This window comes from Physella acuta, unplaced genomic scaffold, assembly GCF_028476545.2.
Source record: "Physella acuta isolate Inbredline_101_S28 unplaced genomic scaffold, ASM2847654v3 ptg000271l, whole genome shotgun sequence".
In the NCBI taxonomy this organism is placed as follows: domain Eukaryota; kingdom Metazoa; phylum Mollusca; class Gastropoda; family Physidae; genus Physella; species Physella acuta.
Window position 1 is genome coordinate 817,696 of NW_026731790.1, and position 15,783 is coordinate 833,478.

The 15,783-nt window shown below is 37.2% G+C and overlaps 1 pseudogene; it reads right to left on the reverse strand.

Moving 5' to 3' along the window:
- The window catches only part of LOC131939252 (putative U3 small nucleolar RNA-associated protein 11), a 41,621-nt pseudogene extending 26,465 nt beyond the window's left edge, over window positions 1-15,156 (reverse strand).
- Between the last annotated feature and the right edge of the window lie 627 nt (window positions 15,157-15,783).

A 15,783-nucleotide genomic window follows, 5' to 3' on the forward strand; every position in this document is an offset into this window, starting at 1 on the left:
GTTTTCACAAAGTGGTCAACGGTCAGCGGCTGGGCGGACATCCAGTAGAACCACCAAGAACAAAATGTGGTAACATCAATTCTCGTATTTTAACATCGTTAAGGACTATGCCAACAGAAATTACATGGACTATTTAACAGGGATAGCTTACAATATTCAAATTTAAATGTCTGTAAGTTTTCCTCCATTTTCTAATTCAGAAATATACTATTTTATGTTGTCAGTTGTTTTTTTTTTTTTGTTTTTTACATTTTATTCATGTAAGTTTATTTAGATTTTGTTTTAGCCTATATATTTTAGAATATTTGTAAGTTTTCCTTTTGTTTGTTTTTTATTTCATAAAATAAAAATTCAAAAATGATTTATGTTGCTTTTTAAAAACTTGATTCATGTTTTTACATTTAGATTTTGTTATATATATATATATATATATATATATATATATATATATATATATATATATATATATATATATATATATATATAGTTTGGGGGGGGGTAATTACATATGGGGGTAATTGACAGGGGGGGGGGTAATTGATAGGAAGGGTGTAATTGCTCTGGGGGGTATATAACTTTTTTTTTTAATATGGAGAAATGAGCATCTTAAAGTACATCACATATTTCAACGTTTGTACTATTAGTTTATGAAGCGTCTTTCTTATATACTTGTAAAAAGCTATTTCGCTAAAACGTGTTTCCCTTGGCTATTGGTGTTTCTGTTTCCATATCAGTCTGTGGTTGTGTGACTTTGGTATGAGGGACGTCTAGTGTGGTGACTTAAATCATTTACCAAGGAGAAGATGAGGCGCATGTTTTTGTTAACCAATAATTAATGTTTAATAAACACAGTGTTAAGTTGCGAGATAATTATCCATGTTGCTCGTATGTAAAACTGTAACTTATTTTTTATTAATTTAAAGAAAGAGTACTTAGAGTTTGACCTGCTAGAAATCGTGTATTACCTTAGATTGTAATTGTGTTTATTCACTCTATATGTACCAGTTGGGTCCAAAATTGATTTTTCAACATATATTGCTTCAAGTTAAAAATAATTCAAATTGAAATGGCTAGACGTATAGTCCCCTATTTTATCTCTAATTTTGCAAGACATTTTATCCCACTGATATGCATATGTCCGATTGCACATACAATGTATACCATACAGATATTATGGCTTGATCTAGTAACCAAGAGCTAAGCTCAAAATTAAAACAGTGCTTAGATCTAAACATTTGTTTTCGGCGTCAAGTCTAGTCTTTTAACCTGAAAGTCTCAAGTTCGAATCGGGGTTCAAGTCCGTAGATTGTACTTGAGTCCACGTAGCTCTTATGAGTAACTGATTTAAGTTAGGGAAAGTTGCGCGTTGACATACATAGAACTATAGAACAACAATAACATATGTTGAAACGACATCCTATTCACAATTAAACAAACATTTAAATATATGTATACATATTTATTGTCTAATTAATATCAGTTACGTACATAATAATGTTTATATTTACAATTATTTTTATATGATAAAGCTGAATAATAGTTTGTTAACACATTGACGATCAGTGGACTTTTATCACAGATTAATCTGAATGGAAAATCCAAAGCATCGATATTTTATAATATAAATTTAAAAATAATTATCAAAAATACTCGCTGTCCGATTTGAACAACCGATGAAAAGTCTGAATTATCAACTGTATATAAGTCGCGCACTTATTATAGCTATTGCTTTCATTTAAAAGCAAAATAGAACAAATAAATAGCCATTTTAACAGACATAAAAATAATTCAAATTTTCAATAAAAGTTATTATCATAAAATAATTTAAATGATACCATTTACATTTATAATTCAAGTGTTTCACTAAGCATAAACATTTAACAATTATTTATATTTAGAGGTTGCATCCCTTGGAAACAATGATTTGATACAATGGGAAGTAACTCGGCAAAATTAATAGTCGACCTGTTCCAGTGCACGTTGCGTATAATAAAAACCTTGGCTCCTCAAAGTAGACCAACAAAATTAGACATGTTGCAAATATATTTCGAACACTTTTCCGAGGTCGTCACATCCGTGTCGTTAATAAAACTACAGAAATGCATTGTTTACATTTAGGGCATTGAGTCAAACAAGACGATATGAACATTTGAGTGATCGAGTTGATATTTGAGTATAGGTCTTCGAGATTATCATGAGTTGAAAGCATGAGCGGAACTACAGTGCCGCCAGACCCCGCAATGCTTTGGGGGGGGGGGGGGGGGGCACGTCATTTAGGGGCCCAGAGCCGACCATAACAAATATTTTTTTTATAGTTTTTATAAAAAAAAGTTATTTCTTTTTCATTTTTGACTTAATGGTTGTATTGTAAAAAAATTACCGTAGCTGCGGTTGGATTATATTTATTCTATAGACACCACCCCGCGCTCTTGTATATTCTTTTTCCCTCTATTTTTAAACCACTATGAAAGCCGAGTCTTTCTCCTACAATTTCCCTTATTTTTTAAAAATAGTCAAATAGTGGTGACAATAAGCTCATTTTAATAGATTTGTACTGTACAACTTTAAAATCTATAATAATTAAGAGAAGTGATTCTTTTATAAGTAATTACTAAAGAATGACATCGTATAAGAAGGAAATGTATTAAATCAATAATATTTTTAAAAAATTATAATATAAATAAAAAAAAACATAAAAATAAAGATAACACGAGACACCTTTACTTATAGAAAGCTTTCATGTTTTATATTATTGCGCTTACACACACGCATGCGGCTCTTTTGATGTCAAGGGGCGGCTCTCGAGTTCCATACACACATTTTATTGAATTTTCAAAACTCATAAAAATATTATACTGTAAAGAAAAACACCTTAAAATGGATACAAAAAACTCATTAGGGAAAACGACAGTAGGTGAGGTAGAAAGTATCCAGACAGCTGAAGCCGCTTGGGCAATAGCCCAGTGGCGTAGCCAGGAATTGGTCATGGGAGGGGTTCAAAAATGTATACGTATATTATCCTATATATATATATATATATATATATATATATATATATATATATATATATATATATATATATATATGACTATATAGGGTCGGGGTCCAGTGGGAGGGGTTATAACCAAGCCAGTTGGTCGGACTTTGCCGTGTTGAGGCCTACCTGAATAATGGCAGACATCTCCTGACATGATGTCCGCAAGGAAAGACAAAAAAATATAGAAGCTTCTAGAATGGATTGGGAAAGTCCTATAGCAGAGTCGTAGTGAGGGCGGCGAGGGGGGTGCGGCCGCACGGGGTGACACCATGTCGGGGGTGACACCAAGGCAAGAAAAAGCAAAATATACAGACTATAGATAAACATCCTTACCATCAAGTCTGCAGTGATTAAAGCTTATACACATGCATGTACCTGTATGTTACATATATTTAAATTATAGGTCTGTGTAGGTGAGCACACACACACATACACACTTACATATATATATATATATATATATATATATATATATATATATATATATATATATATATATATATATATATATATATATAAATATATATATATATATATATATATATATATATTGGGGGGGGTGGTTATGACACCTCGAAGTGCCGAACCGGGTGAAAACCGACCTGGCGACGCCACTCTCCTATAGTTATATTATTTGATTACTAATTTTATCAGAACTTAGCTAGCTAAAATACTTTAATATGTTTTGTGCGAAACATTTGTATTTTTTTATATAAATAAACATAATTTTATACATAAAGCTATTTATTTCAAATAAAACAGAACATGTATTCATTTAATCCTAATTAAATGCCATAATAGAACTAAAAGTGTTAGTGGCTCTTTAAAAATTGGAATATTTTGTAAATTATAACTTTTGGCTCTTCCGTCTCAAAAGGTTGCCGGCCACTGGACTAACCGAATGGTTAAGAATCAAGAACAGATACTACACTTTGATCTGAGCGAAAAGGCCGGGACGACCTATTTGTTGATCTAGGTGCCTCCTGTACAGGTAAATATATGTGGTATTGCAAAAGATTGAAGACTTTAAATGGGAAACTTTGAGAGAATTCTGCTTGATCTGAATATTTACTAATCTAAAGATTATTTAAGATATATTCCCATTGCTTTTACTGGAAATAAAGCATACTAATATTTTTTTTAAGAATTAAGCATACATTACTACGTGCAACTTTACTTCCTGGAAGTAAAAATATTAATTTATCAAAGGATATATTCATTATTTTTTTTTTATTTACTACTTGTTATATGTCTCATTGCATTTTCAGGTAGCATCCCTTGGCATTAATGATTATATAAATGGGAAGTAACTAGCACAATGCTAAAATGTTTTTCACAGCTTCAATTTAAAAACACAAGCTGAAAATCAAAAGATTTGCTGTAGGTTTACAGATGCAGTGCAACATTGTTACATTGTGTATGGAATAAGAAATACAGAATATAGGGCAAAATGGTTTTGTAATGTTGTGAGTTTATTGCAATACAACGTCATTAAAAGCTAAGTCGTTTTATTTGAAACTTTGCTACTGTGTATTCAGAGGCGTAGCTACCCTTCCGGCGCCCGGGGACAAAGTTTCGATTTGCAACCCCCTCAAACTTTTGATTTTCACCCCCCTCAAATGTTCGATTACTTTTTACAACCCATTTTGGCACCTCCTAATGTCGGCGCCCAGTGACATATGTCCGTCCCCCCTCCCCCCCTCCCCCCCACCCATCGCTACGCCTCTGTGTGTATTTCATAATTAAGAGTTTTGAACAGCCCATGATGTTTTGGTTATGTAAGAGTTGTTGATGACATCATCATATTAGGAAATTTAATAGTTAACATGAACATCTAATTAATTCGTAAACTCAATGTTATTCAAAAAATGCAATTACAACATTCATCTGTCACGGGTTAAATAGCTAAGTTGTTAGTGTAATCGGCTTTCATGTGGGTGGCACGGGTTCGAGACACGTCAATGCATTTTTTTTTCTTTTTTTTTTTTTTGAGATGTGAATGATAAAGTTGCCTATCTGCACTTGGCGGAATAAAGGGAAGGTGAAGTAGAGTTCATCTGTTTCTTTGTCCTAAACATATGAAGGGATAGTGTGGTCAGAGACATGCTCGGCTGGAATCGTTTTTTTAAACGATAAAAACATGTTGTCTGAGACTTCGCGGGACAAGAGTGCCATCAAACTTTCTTCACCCTCCCCCCCCCCCCCCTCTCCCATCGCTGCAAAGTTCCGAAGCTCCGCCCTCCTTCCTAGAGTGTGACGTCGTTTATGGACGGCCTCTAATGGGATATTATAGACATGGTCGGACTAAGTACCAATTACCGTTGGAAGTATACTAGGTCTATAGGGGTCTTAAATAATTAACTTCACGTTTTTTGACGATTTTACCCCCCCCCCTTCCCACCTTCTCCTTCCCGCCCTCCGTAACACATCGGTACAAAAATCCAGACGCCCACCTAAAATGACGTCACACCTCAGCCTACAAATTCTCCTCCTCCCCCACCCCCATATTCCGAACTTATTTTTAAACATATTTTTTTTTTCTAAAATATTGACTGAGCTTGGTCGAAAGAGAGTACTTGAATGAATTTCTTTCCCAATGTATTAAAACAGCTGTCTAAAATGCGAACTAACGGCAGAAGTATTACGTAACGCCATCTGAAACCCCACCCACTCCTCCTCATCGCATAATCACGGAATCTCCTTCGTCCTACGACGTTCAAAAGATATCACACCACTTTTTGTCTTTGTTTTTTAGTTATAGCTACTTTCGTTATTGAAAGTTGTTGAATGGAACAAATATAATAAAACAGAAAAGGTAATGAAATGTAACGCATTACTGTTAAACAATAGATAGCTTGAGGTTTTAATACATGGAAAGAAATCTTGTTGAATTACACATCCACCTACGTTAACAATAGCATAGTGGCCATCCATAAATGAAGTCACGCTTTTTTTTATGATTCCACCCCCCCCTCCCCACTGTCATAGATCGTCACAAAAAAGCCAGATTCCCCCCCCCTTTAAAATGACGTCACACCTCAGCCCACAACCCTCCCTCAAAACTGCAGTTGAATTTTTCTTAAAATATCTATATTTTATTCCAAAATCTTGTCTGAACTCTCTCAACATAATGTTTTAATCAATTCCTATTACAATTTGTTAAAACAGTTTTCTAAAACGCGATAATAACGGCTGCTAACGTTTTCTAACATTCCTTTTCGTTTTTTTGCAAACAAAATGTGACGTCCCACCATCTGAACCCCCCCCCCCCCCCTCCCCCTCATCGCACACCGTCACAAAATTACGGACGCCCCTACTCCCCTACGAGTGTGACGTCATTTATGGACGACCCCCATACTACCCTAGAAGTCTTATGATCAACCATCGGCCAGAGGCGTAGCGACCCTTCCCGGCGCCCGGGGACAAACTTTTCGATTTGCACCCCCCCCCCCTCGCGATTTCGATTTGCATCCCCCCCCCCCCTCAAACTTTCGATTTGCACCCCCTCAACCTTTCTTTCAATGCATTTTTCCAACCCATTTTGGCGCCCCCTAAGGTCGGCGCCCGGGGACATATGTCCCCCCCCCCCCCGCCCCCCCCCCCCCCTCGCTACGCAACTGCCATTGCCACCAAGGTCAGTGCTGTGCTGGTGTAGAAACATGTGCCAATCATTGCATCAGACGAAGTGTGTGTTGAGAATTCAATAAAGACGGTAAAAAAAAAGTGTTGGCTATTACGCAGGTCTACCCATACCAGAGAAGCATTATCATTTATAGAGACGGCTACCTACTGAAAGGGTTGGGTTTGTACAATTAACATTAGTTAAGATATCGGTGTATTGTTTATTAGTAGATCTGAGGGTAATCTATCGTTTTGGGTACGTAAAATCGCCCGCGGGTATTAATGTACGAAAACGTTACCTCATTATCAAGGCTGTAATAGAAGTATATCTAATCTATATTGTGATATGTTTGTGTCAAATATTATAGATAAATGAATAAGAAACCTAAATCAATGGGTAAATATATCAATATAGGCGAGAAATTATCTTTAAACAGCAGTGTTTGCGAGCAGGATTTGCTATTTAAAAAAAGCGGCCATCTGTAAGCTAGAGTGGCTTCCCCTGAATCTTGCGCTATAAGTTTACAATAAAAAATAATTAAGATGGCTGCTATAGTAAATGAGCATGAGTGCATCTGTTGGAAACATCGCTAGTCTTCATTTATTACTGAAAAGTTTTAATTCTGTTGTTTAAAAAGAGGTACATAAATGAAACAAGGAAACATTTTTGTATTTTTCAAAACATAAATCCTCCTGAAAATGTGAAATAATTAGTAAAGTTTAAGGGGTCACCTGTTTTTCACATTACTAGTCGCGGGCGATTTTACGTATCTAAAACGACAGATTACCCAATCTATAAATAGATACACTTCTTGGATACCCTGGAAAACACCAAGCTGTAAGCGTGCCTAGCCGCCCCCTCTCTTCCACTCTAGGTATATCGCTACCACCCCCACCCCCACATGGTCTGGTGAGCTGTGGTTCATGCTAAATATTTACAATCGTATAGCCGGGTTTAGTGACGGCTATTAGAGGCAGATAATTTAGTTTGAAACAATTTTTAACTTAGGGGAGGTAACTAAAAGGAGGCTGCTTTCACGGGGGGGGGGGGGGGAGAGGTGTTAGGGTAGGGGTTGGGGAAAAGAGGGTGGACGGGGGGTTATCGTCCTTAACGACCTACTGATAGTGTTTTAAAGCAAATACTTTCAGTGGCAGCATTGGTACTGTCGAATTCACAAATTGTGAATTACTGAAAAGTAGAAAATAAAACAACACCTTGTTATATATTAATCATTTTAAAAAAATTAGAAAATACTTAATAATAATAATAACAACAACAATAATAATAATAATAATAATAATAATAATAATAATAATAATAATTATAATAATAATAATAATAATAATCGACCATTAGTAACTTATTGCATCAGTCACACTGTTTAAAACACGTCAAATAATTTTTTTTACGTGTTAAAGAAAAAATCATATTCATTCGTGTCACTTTAGCGCATGACGCAATCTGCATGATTGTTAACAGGATGCTATTTGGTACGATGGCGCCTGTTAGTTTTAAGGGGCCGCACGCGGCGCCTATTCCCGCGCAACGCGCGTGGACCGGTACGCTAATAGGGCTGGTAAGTAGGTCACCAACCAGTTCTACGGCTCAATAAACACTGTATGAGCAATATAACTGGTTGGTGATCTACTTAACAGCCATATAGAAGTATTTTATAGGTAACTGAATATTTAACCAAAATCAATGGCTAAATATATTAATATTAGCCAGAAATTAACTTTAAACGGCAGTGTTTGCGAACAAGATTAAATATATAAAAAGCGGTCATCTGTAAGTTAGAGTGGTTTCCCCTGAATCTCTAACTATAATTTTACTAAATAAACCGGGAGTGATCTCCCCTAAACTTTCTCTAATATTCTAGTGTGAAACAACAGGGGATGGCAACTCTGGATATAGACTGATTTTTAATCCATTTTAAATACTTAAACTTTAAAATTGAATAACATCTCGTAGAAAAAACATTGCACATCAAGTGAACGCCGAATTAAATGTGCATTATAATGCGAAATATTATGCGTTTTTCGAGAAATCTGAAATAGCGAAATTGACTACATCCGATCAACACAAATTACTCAAAATTTGATATAAGGCAAAGAATTAGAACTGTTACTTACACGTGAAATTACATTTATCTAACTGAATTAGTACACAAGTTAATCTTTTTTTTTAATTTCAAAGTAGAAAAAGTTTCACTTCCGGTTATCGGAAATCGCTCAAAAGTTGACACTTATCTACCATTTTGATATAATACTTATATATGAAATTTCATCAACCTAGCTGCAACGGTTCTCAAGTTATCGTGTTTACAGACACACACATACAAAATTATAGGTAGCCAAAATTGTAGGTAGCCAAAATTGTAGGTAGCCAAAATTGTGGGTAGCCAAAATTGTTTGCATCCCTCTTCAATGCAAACAATTCTTTCAGTTTCGTCTTCTACGATCAGATCAAAATTGAAGGTAGACAAAAAGGTAGTCACACCTATAGGTAGCCACAACTGTAGGCAGCAAGAATAGTAATTGTAGTTGACCTCAACTATAAGTAGCTAAACTGTAGGTAGCCGAAACTGTAGGTAGCCAAAATTATAGGTAGCCAAAATTATAGGTAGCCAAAATTGTATGTAGCCAAAATTATAGTAAGCCAAAAATATAGGTAGCCACAATTGTATGTAGCCAAAATTAAAGGTAGTCTAAATTATAGGTAGCCTAAATTGTAGGTAGCCGAAATTTTAGGTAGCAAAAATTGTATGTAGCCAAAATTATATGTAGTCAAAATTATAGGTAGCCAAAAGTGTAGGTAGCCAAAATTATAGGTCGCCGAAATTGTATGTAGCCAAAATTATAGTAAGCCAAAAATATAGGTAGCCACAATTGTATGTAGCCAAAATTATAGGTAGTCTAAATTATAGGTAGCCAAAATTGTAGGTAGCCGAAATTTTAGGTAGCAAAAATTGTATGTAGCCAAAATTATATGTAGTCAAAATTATAGGTAGCCAAAAGTGTAGGTAGCCAAAATTATAGGTAGCCGAAAGTGTATGTAGCCAAAATTATAGTAAGCCAAAAATATAGGTAGCGAAAATTGTAGGTAGTCGAAATTGTATGTGGCTAAAATTGTAGCTAAATCCAGCCAAAGTTGTACGTAGCCAAAATTGTAGGTATCTAAAATTGATTGCATCTCTCTTCAATGCAAACATTTCTTTATTTTCGTCTTCTACGACCAGATCAAAATTATAGGTAGACAAAAAAGTAGTCACACCTATAGGTAGCCACAACTGTAGGTAGCAAGAATAGTAATTGTAGTTGACCTCAACTATACGTAGCTAAACTGTAGGTAGCAAGAATAGTAATAGATGACCTCAACTATACGTAGCTAAACTGTATGTAGCCAAAATTGTATGTAGACAAAATGGTAGGTAGCCAAAATCGTAGGTAGCCAATATTGTATGAAGCGAAAACTATAGTAAGCCAAAATTCTAGGTAGTCTAATTTATTAGGTAGTCGAAATAGTATGTGGCTAAAATTGTAGGTAAATCTAGTCAAAATTGTAGGTAGCCAAAATTGTAGGTAGAAAAAATTGTATATTGTCATATTGTAGGTAGCTAAAATTTCAAAAACATTTTTTTCAGTTTCGTCATGTCCGACTAGATCTTGTAATGCTAATTATTCCAATATGTTGGTTCTTAATAAGGATGAAACAAATTGAGTTAAGAGTTCTTTTTCAAACTATCCACAGAGGTCACCTAGCAGTGTGACGTTCTGATCCCCACCCCAACCGTATCACACACCTAACAATGTGACGTTCTGATCCCCACCCCAACCGTATCACACACCTAACAATGTGACGTTCTGATCCCCACCCCAACCGTATCACACACCTAACAATGTGACGTTCTGATCCCCACCCCAACCGTATCACACACCTAACAATGTAGATTCCGTATCCTTTCCCCTTCTTGTCACACACCTAGCAGTGTGAATTTTTAATCCCCTCCCTCACCCCCACCTTGTAACAAACCTAGCAGTGGGATGTTCAGTATTCTCCCCCATTCCCAACGTTGTAACACACCTAGCAGTATGATTTTCTAATCCCCTCCTTCCCAACAACGTTGTAACACACCTAGCAGTATGACTTTCTATTCCCCTTCTTCCCCCCAACGTTGTCACACACCTAGCAGTGTGACGTTCTGATCCCCTCCCCCGGCCCCTTCTTGTCACACATCTAGCAGTGTGACCCTTCTAAAAACTTAGCACACACCTAGCAGTGTGACGTATTGATCCCCTCCCCCAAGTTGTCACGCATCTAGCAGTGTGACGTTCCGATCCCTTGTTACACGCCTAACAGTGTAACGTTCTGATCCCCACCACCACCCCCACCTTGTCACGCGCCTAACAATGTGACCCTTTGATCCCCTCCCCCACCCCCATCTTATCACACACTGACGTCATTTATAATGTTTAGTTTTTTTTCATTTCTTTAAATATCATTTAGTTGCATGGCAGCTGTAAATTTATTTCATTTATATTTGTAAAGAAAGTATGTAGACCGATAGACTGGTATGTTTGCAATAAATACTAACACTACCGATCGACGCGAGATATATTGAAACTGGGTTTTTGACTTCTGTTTAAAAAGACACTTCCTCTAGTTCGTTTAGTCGAATGTGACACTATCCCGAAAGCCAAATATCTAATGGATATTAGACCTAAGAAATAAAAGTAATCAAAATATGTAATTAGTTTTTATTGCTAGACGTGTCGTCATAAGATCGGATGTCTCGCGGTGCCGTTATTTAGGGTTTGACCACACTTCTGGTTAATGGTGTCGTGCCATGATGGATTATACAATTAATTATCTTCCTGTTAAGTTTAAATACTTTTTCCTTTTTTCACCCCCGCCCCATAACAGCTAGATAATATCAATGTGACTTTTCGATTTATAAAACAGTCATCAGTTGATTAATCAGATAAATATGCACTGTTTCACGTCGGTGTATTGTCGTATGTGGTGTCACTGGTTGAAGTCCGAAAAGAAGCGCCACTGGCTTAATATAAGATACCAAGGCTTTTTAAACCTGACTGTATGTACTCACACAATCTGTTTGTATACAATTTGATTAATTTTCATATGAAATGTTTTGTCTTGTATCGCATATATCGTGCGTGTGGGATACGTCTCAAAAAGTCAACTTTCTAAATGGATGATTGCCTGAAGAAATATTAAAGCCCACATTTAGTGTGTACGTATAAAAAAATGCTTCTTAAAAAGTAAACATTAATGCATTTTTTTTACTTTCTCGTATATACGAAGTATAGAGAAAGTCTTGTAATCGTGCAAAATGAAATTCGACATTTTTACAAATCTCGACGTTTTACAACTCAATGATAAGGAAAAACATAACTTTGCAATCTTGCCCGTATGTCTCTGTGTCTGTGTGTGTGTGTGTGTGTGTCTGTCTGTGTGTAAACACGATAACTTGAGTACCGTTACAGCTAGGTTTATGAAATTTCATATATAAGTATGTTATCAAAATCGTAGATCCATAACCACTTTTTAACGATTTTCGATTAACGGAAGTGGTACTTTTTCTACATTGAAATTTTCAAAAGCCTATAATTTTAGTAGTATTTCAGATAGATAAATGAAATTTCACTGGTAAGTAAAAGATCTAATTCTCTATCTTCTATCAAATGTTAGTAATTTCCGTTGAACGAAAGTACTAATTTACGCTATTTCCGAAGTACTAATAATATTGCGTACTATTATGCACATTTTGTTTTGGCGTTCGCTTGGTGCGCAATTCTTTTTTCTATGAGATTCTATTCTATTTTTAAAAGTTTAAGTAATTAAAAATCATGTCTATATTCCAAGTTATATAAGAATATTCGAGAAAGTTTAGGGGAGATCACTCCCGGTTTTTTTTAAATAACGCAAATTCAAAATATTTACAAACTTGTTTTTGTTTGCGCAAATTTAATGTAATTATTACAATTACAAATTCGTCAACAAGCATGTTGTATATTGTTACGGGCCAGTTGTAGGTTAGTTTAGAATAGGTTAGAATAGTCTAGAACTAGGGGATAGTGCCTGTGTGAGTGGAGTTCACCTTACTGTGTAGTTACCCTTGTATGTTTATGTCTTGTAATCCCAAGGTCGAATGCGGGTATAAAAGGGCGAGTGAACGATTGTGGGGGCAGTCAGCGGGTTAGTAGCGGTTAGGACGAGGGTTGTTATGGTACGCTTGAATGCATTGAGACAAATAAAAGGAGTGAAGTTATACACGAAGTGTTCTTGAATTCGAATCTAACCCGGACGTAACAACTGGTGGCCAGTATGAATCAAGTAGAAGCATAAACTTGATGCTGTCCTGTCGTTTGCCTGATGCTGTCCTGTCGTTTGCCTGATGCTGTCCTGGTGTTTGCCGGTTGCTGTCCTGATGTTTGCCGGTTGCTGTCCTGATGTTTGCCGGTTGCTGTCCTGATGCTTGCCGGTTGCTGTCCTGATGTTTGCCGGTTGCTGTCCTGATGTTTTCCGGTTGCTGTCCTGACGTTTGCCGGTTGCTGTCCTGATGTTTTCCGGTTGCTGTCCTGATGTTTGCCGGTTGCTGTCCTGATGTTTGCCGGTTGCTGTCCTGATGTTTGCCGGTTGCTGTCCTGATGTTTGCCGGTTGCTGTCCTGACGTTTGCAACCGTCAAACATCAGGACAGTAACCGGCAAACATCAGGACAGCAACCGTCAAACATCAGGACAGCAACCGGCAAGCATCAGGACAGTAACCGGCAAACATCAGGACAGCAACCGTCAAACATCAGGACAGCAACCGGCAAACATCAGGACAGCAACCGGCAAACATCAGGACAGCAACCGGAAAACATCAGGACAGCAACCGGCAAGCATCAGGACAGCAACAGGCAAACATCAGGACAATAACCGGCAAATATCAGGACAGCAACCGTCAAACATCAGGACAGCAACCGGCAAGCATCAGGACAGCAACCGGCAAACATCAGGACAATAACCGGCAAACATCAGGACAGCAACCGTCAAACATCAGGACAGCAACCGGCAAGCATCAGGACAGCAACCGGCAAACGTAAGGACAGCAACCGGCAAACATCAGGACAGCAACCGGAAAACATCAGGACAGCAACCGGCAAACATCAGGACAGCAACCGGCAAACATCAGGACAGCAACCGTCAAACATCAGGACAGCAACCGGCAAGCATCAGGACAGCAACCGTCAAACGTCAGGACAGCAACCGGCAAACATCAGGACAGCAACCGTCAAACATCAGGACAGCAACCGGCAAGCATCAGGACAGCAACCGGCAAACGTCAGGACAGCAACCGGAAAACATCAGGACAGCAACCGGCAAACATCAGGACAGCAACCGGCAAGCATCAGGACAGCAACCGGCAAACATCAGGACAGCAACCGGCAAACATCAGGACAGCAACCGGCAAACATCAGGACAGCAACCGTCAAACATCAGGACAGCAACCGGCAAACACCAGGACAGCATCAGGCAAACGACAGGACAGCATCAGGCAAACGACAGGACAGCATCAAGTTTATGCTTCTACTTGATTCATACTGGCCACCAGTTGTTACGTCCGGGTTAGATTCGAATTCAAGAACACTTCGTGTATAACTTCACTCCTTTTATTTGTCTCAATGCATTCAAGCGTACCATAACAGCCCTCGTCCTAACCGCTACTAACCCGCTGACTTCCCCCACAATCGTTCACTCGCCCTTTTATACCCGCATTCGACCTTGGGATTACAAGACATAAACACACAAGGGTAACTACACAGTAAGGTGAACTCCACTCACACAGGCACTCTCCCCTAATTCTAGACTATTCTAACCTATTCTAAACTAACCTACAACTGGCCCGTAACATATATCATTAAACATATTTTAAAAAAATTGGGACATTTTTGTGAAGGTTTTTTTGGAACATGGTTCCGTATTGGAACAATCTAACCTAAATGCCGTTCTAGTTTTTGACATTATTGCAATCTTCCTTTTTTGGAAATAACAAGTCTATTTTAACAACTCTTGTTTGGTTCTATTAAACAACAGACGGTCATTATATAACGTTTATATCTTTATTTGCAGATACACATAGGATTTTATGCTTTTTTGGAATTCACAAGCTATACTTACCTGATTGTTTAGAATATTCAAGCTTAATGGCTTCATTGCTTATAAGGGGAGTGTTTAAAACGTGCCCTAAGCCACTGTTAACAAAGTGTGGAACTTCCATATTGTCCAATAATGAATATTTTCCTCCTAAAATACAAATTAAAAAGTTTTTTTACTCACAAACAATAAAACAACATGCAGTAAAAAGTTTCGATAAGAATCAAAGAACCCAAGTGTCAAGAGAAATTTATTTTTCACTTAGTAAAATATTCCAATGCAGCCAAGATGAAGTTGAATCACTTATAAGAAAGCATCCACGTTTGGGAACCATGTCTATACCACTGCTAGAGCAAAAAGTAAACTTGCTGTTATCATACAATTTACCTTTGTCTCTGATCACAACAAATCTAAGGCCATTGTTCAAAACTTCACACGAGGAACTCAACAGGAGGTTGGGGCTGTTACAGGCTAGGTCCTTGTTGACTGACAATCCTGTCAGAAGTCAGGACAAAGTTTTTAATTTGTTGGAAAGTAATGGCAAGAAATTTGATATTGGATACAAAAACATGTGTGATGAGCTTGATGCAATAGAAGGATGTGCCAATAAATCTGAACGTATTGCTCAGATATTTCGTTGCAATCAAAAGGATGTTGATTCACTTATTTTTCAACATCCAAGTTTGGGAACCTTTTCTCTACCACTGCTAGAGCAAAAAGTAAACTTGCTGTTGTCTTATAATTTACCTTTGTCTCTGATCACTGAAAATCCGAGACCTCTGTACTTTGCACACAAGGAACTCAACAGGAGGTTGGAGCTGTTACAGGCTAGGTCCTTGTTGACTGACAATCCTGTCAGAAGTCTGGACAAAGTATATAAATCTTTGGGATTTGATGGCAAACAATTTGATATTGGATACAAGAACATGTGTGATGAGCTTGATGCATTAGAAGGATGTGC